This window comes from Schistocerca gregaria, chromosome 4 (genome assembly GCF_023897955.1).
Source record: "Schistocerca gregaria isolate iqSchGreg1 chromosome 4, iqSchGreg1.2, whole genome shotgun sequence".
Taxonomy (NCBI): Eukaryota; Metazoa; Arthropoda; class Insecta; order Orthoptera; family Acrididae; genus Schistocerca; species Schistocerca gregaria.
In genome coordinates this window covers 645181641-645191093 of record NC_064923.1, presented here as the reverse complement: position 1 = coordinate 645191093, position 9453 = coordinate 645181641, and positions in this window count along the sequence as shown.

Here is a 9453-nt window from a genome sequence, read left to right as displayed (position 1 = left end):
CCCAGACGGCAGGAGTCATTGGTGCCGACATGAGCAACAATTTGCAGTCGGGTGCACCCAGTGCTCTCTATCGCCGGAGGCAGGGCCTTCTCCACATCTCGGATGAGACCCCCTGGTAAGCAGACAGAGTGAACACTGGCCTTCTTCTCCGACCTTTCCGCTATTTCCCTAAGGGGCTCCATCACCCGCCTAACATTGGAGCTCCCAATAACTAATAAACCCCTCCCCCCGTGTGCCTGCTCACACCTTGTTGAAGGAGCAGGCACATGTCCACTCACAGGCAGAGTGGGCGATGCCACACGGCCAGCCTCCACATTGGCCCTCCGCCTCGTGTGCCGCGAATGCCGCTGAACCCGCCACACCCCTTGGGGAGAGGGTGGCCTAACTGCGCCCGGTACCCGCAAAGATGTCTCGACAGCAGGGACAGTGGGTGAAGCATGTAACACCTGGGGTGTACCTTGAGACGCACCAGACTCCCCACTGCCGCTACACTCCGAGGCAGCAGCCTGAAGACGGCTGACCGCGGCCATCAACACGCTCAGCTGTTCGCAAAGAGTGGCCAGCTCCTCCTGCGTCCGTACACAGCAGTCACACATCCTATCCATCCTAAGGAATCAATTTACTGAAGAGACTTAATCAACTTTTAACGAGACTGCTAATTCACTAAAGGCGGCAGATTATTGACTAAACTGTGATTGCTAACCACTTCTTGTAGAAAACAATGAAAATAGCACTACCTGTCTCTGGACTGTATTGAAAACAAACACTAGCACTACTGGCACTATGACTGACTAAACGGACTCTCTCTGACTGTATTCAAAACAAACACGAAATCTATGGAACACTATTACTAGCACTCGACAATTAAAGCTTCCTAAAAGTAAAAACACACGGAAGAAGAAGTGACAAGTAAGAAAAATACTGTTAATACTTAAATTAAGGTAGCTCGCTGCACAGCAGACATGAAGCAGACGGCGGTTAGGGCGACAAACAAACCATTATTTTTTTCAGAAACAGGATGCTTGGTTATATGTACATTAAGAACAGGACCCTGCATTTGTTAGCGATTAGGCCCAATTTTAAGGTGCAAACACAGTTTTATGTCATTGGCATTATTATTCAAAAAAAAAACACTCACATCAATATACTGGTCCAAACTGTTACACATATCTGAATTCCTGCAGTCGGTGGAGCAGAGGCGCAATAATGGTGGCAAGCATGTGGTCCCATGCTCTTTGAGTTGAATGCTCTTTCTAAATTCTTCTTTGCAATGTGTTTCCTTCATTTCAGACATATTCCATGATAACAAGAGCACCACGTTGTTGTTGTTGTGGTCTTCAGTCCTGAGACTGGTTTGATGCAGCTCTCCATGATACTCTATCCTGTGCAAGCTTCTTCATCTCCCAGTACTGGCTGCAACCTACATCCTTCTGAATCTGCTTAGTGTATTCACCTCTTGGTCTCTCTCTCTGATTTTTACCCTCCACGCTGCGCTCCAATGCTAAATTAGTGATCCCTTGATGCTTCAAATCATGTCCTACCAACCGGTCCCTTCTTTTTGTCAAGTTGTGCCACAAACTCCTCTTCTCACCAATTCTATTCAATACCTTCTCATAAGTTATGTGATCTACCCGTCTAATCTTCAGTTATTGTCCATGTTTCACTTCCATACATGGCTACACTCCATACAAATACTTTCAGAAACGAATTCCTGACACTTAAATCTATACACAATGTTAACAAATTTCTCTTCTTCAGAAACACTTTCCTTGCCATTGCCAGTCTACATTTTATATCCTCTCTACTTCGACCATCATCATTTATTTTACTCCCTAAATAGCAAAACTTCTTTACTACTTTAAGTGTCTCATTTCCTAATCTAATTCCCTCAGCATCACCCAATTTAATTTGACTACATTCCATTATCCTCATTTTGCTTTTGTTGATGTTCATCTTATCTCCTCCTTTTAAGACACTGTCCATTCCGTTCAACTGCTCTTCCAAGTCCTTTGCTGTCTCTGGCAGAATTACAATGTCATCGGCGAACCTCAAAGTTTTTATTTCTTCTCCGTGAATTTTAATACCTACTCCAAATTTTTCTTTCGTTTCCTTTACTGCTTGCTCAATATACAGAATGAATAACATCGGGGAGAGGCTACAAACCTGTCTCACTCCCTTCCCAACCACTGCTTCCCTTTCATGTCCCTCGACTCTTATAACTGCCATCTGGTTTCTGTACAAATTGTAAATAGCCTTACGCTCCCTGTATTTTACCCCTGCCACCTTTAGAATTTGAAAGAGAGTATTCCAGTCAACACTGTCAAAAGATTTCTCTAAGTCTACAAATGCTAGAAACGTAGGTTTGCCTTTTCTTAATCTTTCTTCTAAGATAAGTCGTAAGGTCAGTATTGCCTCACGTGTTCCAGTATTTCTACGGAATCCAAACTGATCTTCCGCAAGGTCCGCTTCTACCAGTTTTTCCATTCGTCTGTAAAGAATTCATGTTAGTATTTTGCAGCTGTGACTTATTAAACTGATAGTTCGGTAATTTTCACATCTGTCAACACCTGCTTTCTTTGGGATTGGAATTATTATATTCTTCTTGAAGTCTGAGGGTATTTCGCATGTCTCATAAATCTTGCTCACCAGATGGTAGAGTTTTGTCATGACTGGCTCTCCCAAGGCTGTCAGTAGTTCTAATCGAATGTTGTCTACTCCCGGGGCCTTGTTTAGACTCAGGTCTTTCAGTGCTCTGTCAAACTCTTTCCGCAGTATTGTATCTCCTATTTCATCTTCATCTGCATCCTCTTCCATTTCCAGTACATCGCCCTTGTATAAACCTTCTACATACTCCTTCCACCTTTCCGCCTTCCCTTCTTTGCTTAGAATTGGGTTTCCATCTGAGCTCTTGATATTCATACAAGTGGCTCTCTTTTCTCCAAAGGTCTCTTTAATTTTCCTGTAGGCAGTATCTATCTTACCCCTAGTGAGATGAGCCTCTACATCCTTACATTTGTCCTCTAGCCATCCCTGCTTAGCCATTTTGCACTTCCTGTCGATCTAATTTTTGAGACGTTTGTATTCATTTTTGCCTGTTTCATTTACTACATTTTTATATTTTCTCCTTTCATCAATTACTTTAAATATTTCTTCTGTTACCCACGGATTTCTATTAGCCCTCGTCTTTTTACCTACTTTATCTTCTGCTGTCTTCACTACTTCATCCCTCAGAGATACCCATTCTTCTTCTACTGTATTTCTTTCCTCCATTCCTGTCAATTGTTCCCTTATGATCTCCCTGAAACTCTCTACAACCTCTGGTTCTTTCAGTTTATCCAGGTCCCATCTCCTTAAATTAGCACCTTTTTGTAGTTTCTTCAGTTTTAATCTACAGTTCATAACCAATAGATTGTGGTAAGATTCCACATCTGCCCCTGGAAATGTCTTACAATTTAAAACCTGATTCCTAAATCTCTGTCTTACCATTATATAATCTGATACCTTTTAGTATCTCCAGGATTCTTCCATGTATACAGCCTTCTTTTATCATTCTTGAACCAAGTATTAGCTATGATTAAGTTATGCTCTGTGCAAAATTCTACCAGACGGCTTCCTCTTTCATTTCTTCCCCCCAATCCACATTCACCTACTATGTTTCCTTCTCTCCTTTTTCCTACTGACAAATTCCAGTCACCTATGACTATTAAATTTTCATCTCCCTTCACTACCTGAATAATTTCTTTTATCTCATCATAGATTTCCTCAATTTCTACATCATCTGCAGAGCTAGTTGGCATATAAACTTGTACTACTGTAGTAGGCATGGGCTTTGTGTCTATCTTGGCCACAATAATGCGTTCACTATGCTGTTTGTAGTAGCTTACCCGCACTCCTATTTTTTTATTCATTATTAAACCTACTCCTGCATTACCCCTGTTTGATTTTGTATTTATAACCCTGTATTCACCTGACCAAAAGTCTTGTTCCTCCTGCCACCGAACTTCACTAATTCCTACTATACCTAACTTTAACTTATCCATTTCCCTTTTTAAATTTTCTAACCTACCTGCCCGATTAAGGGATCTGACATTCCACGCTCCGATCCGTAGAACGCCAGTTTTCTTTCTCCTGATAACGACGTCCTCTTGGGTAGTCCCCGCCCGGAGATCCGAGTGGGGGACTATTTTACCTCCGGAATATTTTACCCAAGAGGACGACATCATCATTTAATCATACAGTAAAGCTGCATGCCCTCGGGAAAGATTACGGCTGTAGTTTCCCCTTGCTTTCAGCCGTTTGCAGTACCAGCACAGCAAGGCCGTTTTGGTTAATGTTACAAGGCCAGATCAGTCAATCATCCAGACTGTTGCCCCTGCAACTACTGAAAAGGCTGCTGCCCCTCTTCAGGAACCACACGTTTGTCTGGCCTCTCAACAGATACCCCTCTGTTGTGGTTGCACCTACGGTACGGCCATCTGTATCGCTGAGGCATGCAAGCTTCCCCACCAACGGCAAGGTCCATGGTTCATGGGAGGGGGGAAGAGCACCATACGCCAGTCAAAACCACATCCGAGGCAATTTCAACATAAATTGGCTTCCAAATGACTCACTTGGTACCAGTGTTGTTAACAGTACAATGTCAAGCCGCTGAGAGCATAGTGTGCTCTCTCTCTCTTGCTGCCTAGATTGACCTTTTCCCACGCGTCAAGCCCCGTCCATAGTGGAAGGGGTTCCCTATGTCTTTTAAGTTAAATCATACAATTTCCGTAAGTATGAACCAGTATTCAGATTACAAATTTTCTTTCATAAACATGAATAATTTACAAAATTTCATTAATTTTAAATATCTTTTAAGATTTTTTATTACCTATATTACACATATCAAATTTCCTTTCACAACTCCATGAACTTAATCAGTAAAGAACAACTACTTCGTACTTACACACACATAATTACATTGTATAAACTACTTACAATCAATACTGGTATTATAGACTGATTAAGGGCCATGTCATGTCGTACATATGTACTAGGTGAAATTAATGAAAGAAATGAGGTACTACTGAGTGAATCAGAAGCCCATTGTGTAGATATATTCATTTGTAGGATTGACCCTCAGGTAGGTGCTGAGGTGAAGTGTGCTCCACAGAGCACACTAAAAGAGGTTGTACAACTTGTGTTTCTATGCAAGGAGTCCCAACATTTCATCCACTTTTCCACAAGGGTATAAAGTCCACTAAATGCACATTCATTGGGGATGTTCACTGCCATGTTGCAAACACCCAGGTTACAAGGCAGCTGAGCATTTAGCACTAGCATGTGCGTGTTGCGGAAATAGTGGACATGAGAAAGCAAATTATCAGTCTTTACTGAATCAATTGGTTGACCACACAGGTTACAGCCATGATCAAAGAAATGTGAAAGGGACTGGTTCTGCCACTGCCCCTAGTTCCCCTTCTGCAAAGCAAATCCAGTAAGAGAGGTAGGACCTGCTCAGGTGACAAACTTAACTATCCAAGATAAAATCAGCAGTAGCCAATCTACCTTTACCTATGATCAGGTGCACAAATAAGTGTTTTGTCCTTTAAATCTGCTCACAGGCAAGAATTAAAACTACCACTTTGTAGACTCGATGGATTGGGAAAAAGGTAATTTACCTAATAGGTTTTCAAAATGTGGAACTGCAAATAGAAGGAAGTAAGAACTAGTTCGCAGTTGAAGTGGTATGGAAGCATGACCACAATTCTGATGACATTTTAGCCAACAATTCCCTGCTCCATTTCCAAGACATAATTAACTTCTGAACATAAGAAATCTAAATTGGGGGACATGTCCACCATTTTGACTGTTTTTCCACTACAAAGACCCAACGAGTCCAGAATGAATGGTTAAGTTATGACAACCCACTAAACCATGTACCATAATGTTGAAGATAAACAAAACTCAGAAAATGTTGGTTGGTACTTGGAAAATCATTTAGATAGAGATACATTAAAAGAAGTTTTATACAATAAACAGACACATGTGAAGAGCAGTTTATGTTGAATCAGTGTGACAGAAGAGGGTACATTTTTACCACTGACAATAGATAATTTTGGAAGCAGAGATATTAAGATTCCCTGCAGTACAATACACACCACAGTGTATGAGTAAATAGTGATGAGATACCAAGAAAATGAACAGGCTGAAAGAACTGTTTACATACACTTCACCTCATTAATGTCACATGTAAAAGCAGAAACTGAAAAGAAACATCAAGACCTGTGGAAGGCAGATCAGGAAGTACTGTATCCTGATGTAGCTGAATTTGTGTTTGAAGAAAAGAAAAAGCTTCTGGCAACCTCCTTAACCTACCATGAGATCTCTACAGGTGATGCTACACCTATAGTCAAGAAACAATATCACTTACTGTATCACTTGCAGCCTACAGTAGAGACAACTATTTCAGATTTGCTAGGAGCAGGATTACTAAAATTTTTTTTTAGTCCCATAGTGATAGTCCCAAAGAAAACCAATTATGGGGAAAATGCTTTCTGCATTTGTGTGGGCATGAGAGCAATCAATGTCATGGAATCAGATACTTATTCCCTACCGAGGACTGATAACACTTAGCATCTCCCTGGCAAATGCAAATTCTTCACAGCCTTAGATACTCACTCTGGATACTATCGAAGTCCTATAGCTCAAAAAGATCAGAAAATTCAGCTTTTGTTGTCCCTCCCCCCCCCCCCCCCCCCCAAGACATTATGATTATCCAAGCATGCCTTTTTGCCTTTGAAACACCACTGCTACAATTCAACATTTTGATGGCGTACTTTTACGAGTTTTAAAGCTGACCATGTGTTTAGTATACTTGGATGACATAACTATATTTTAAATTATGATGAGATAATGTGCGGAATGACTGAGAAATATGCTAACTTGTTTTAGTGACACTAATCTAAATTTGAAGTTAGAATAGTACAGTTTTGCACAATCACAAGTGCACCATCTGAGCCAGATAATTTCGGCAAATGGTGTAAGACCAGTTACACAGTTAGGGTGCAATGGACAATATTCCAGTGCTGAGGAATGTTAAGGAATTGCAATAATTTCCCAGATTAACAACTTATTATTGTTGCTTTGGGGAGAACTGTGCAACCACCACAAAACTCTCACAAAATTATTGGAGAAAGGAATTCCTTTTGTCTGGACAGTGGATTGCCAGAATGTTTGTTAAAATACAAAAAAAGTCTTACAAGGTCATCTGTCTTGGCTTATCCAGTTTGTGCACTACCTTTCATCTTTTTGTGTGATGCTAGCAATGTAGCCATTGGCTGCATTTTTTATCAAACTCTCAAGACGGTGAAAAAATGCCAAATGGTTATGCATAACATCAGCTGAATTAAGCTGAGAAAAGCTATAACACCACAGATAAGGAACTTCTGACACTTGCTTTTGGCACTTATTACTTTCAGTATTACCTATACAGAGGATAGTTCACAAAAATTATGGATCATGCAGCTTTACAATGGCTTTTGGATTTAAAAGGTTCCAGCAGGAGACTTGTTAGATGGGCTTTAAACCACAGTGAATATGACTACATAGTCAGACTCAAGCCTGGCAAGGTGAATCAGAATACAGGTATCTTAGGTAGGAACCCCCATGAACCATGGACTTTGCCGTTGGTGGGGAGGCTTGCATGCCTCAACGAGACAGATGGCCATACCGCAGGTGCAACCACAATGGAGGGGTATGTGTTGAGAGGTCAGACAAACGTGTGGTTCCTGAAGAGGGGCAGCAGCCTTTTCAGTAGTTGCAGGGGTAACAGTCTGGATGATTGTCTGATCTGGCCTTGCAACACTAACCAAAACAGCCTTGCTGTGCAGGTACTGCGAACAGCTGAAAGCAAGGGGAAACTACAGCCATAATTTTTCCCGAGGGCATGCAGCTTTACTGTATGGTTAAATGACGATGGCGTCCTCTTGGGTAAAATATTCCGGAGGTAAAATAGTCCCCCATTCAGATCTCCAGGCGGGAACTACTCAAGAAGACTTCGTTATCAGGAGAAAGAAAATGCGTTCTATGGATTGGAGCGTGGAATGTCAGATCCCTTAATTGGGCAGATAGGTTAGAAAATTTAAAAAGGGAAATGGATAGGTTGAAGTTAGATATAGTGGGAATTTGTGAAGTTCAGTGGCAGGAGGAACAACACGTTTGGTCAGGTGAATACAGGGTTATAAATACAAAATCAAATAGGGGTAATGCAGGAGTAGGTTTAATAATGAATAAAAAAATAGGAGTGCGGGTAAGCTACTACCAACATCATAGTGAACGTATTATTGTGGCCAAGGTAGATACGAAGCCCATGCCTACTACAGTAGTACAAGTTTATATGACAACTAGCTCTGCAGATGATGAAGAAATTGATAAAATGAATGATGAGATAAAAGAAATTATTCACATAGTGAAGGGAGACGAAAATTTAATAGTCATGGGTGACTGGAATTCGAGAGTAGGAAAAGGGAGAGAAGGAAACATAGTGGGTGAATATGGATTGGGGGAGAGAAGTGAAAGAGGAAGCCACTTGGCAGAATTTTGCACAAAGCATAACTTAATTATAGCTAACACTTGGTTTAAGAATCATAAAAGAAGGTTGTATACATGCAAGACTGCTGGAAATTCTAGAAGGTATCAGATTATATAATGGTAAGACAGAGATTTAGGAATCAGGTTTTAAATTGTAAGACATTTCCAGGGGCAGATGTGGACTCTGACCACAATCTATTGGTTATGAACTGTAGATTAAAACTGAAGAAACTACAAAAAGGTGCTAATTTAAGGAGATGGGAACTGGATAAACTGAAAGAATCAGAGGTTGTACAGAGTTTTAGGGAGATCATAAGGGAACAATTGACAGGAATGGGGGAAAGAAATACAGTAGAAGAAGAATGGGTAGCTGTGAGGGATGAAGTAGTGAAGGCATCAGAGGATCAAGTAGGTAAAAAACCAGGGCTAGTAGAAATCCTTGGGTAACAGAAGAAATATTGAATTTAATTGATGAAAGGAGAAAATATAAAAATGCAATAAATGAAGCGGACAAAAGGGAACACAAACGACTCAAAAATGAGATCGACAGGAAGTGCAAAATGGCTAAGCAGGGATGGCTAGAGGACAAATTTAAGAATGTAGTGGCTTATCTCACTAGGGGTAAGATAGATATTGCCTACAGGAAATTTAAAGAGACCTTTGGAGAAAAGAGAGCCATTTGTATGAATATCAAGAGCTCAGATGGAAACCCAGTTCTATGCAAAGAAGGGAAAGCAGAATGGTTGAAGGAGTATACAGAGGGTCTATACGAGGGCAATGTACTTGAGGACAATATTATGGAAATGGAAGGGGATGTAGATGAAGATGAAATGGGAGATACGATATTGCGTGAAGAGTTTGACAGAGCACTGAAAGACCTGAGTC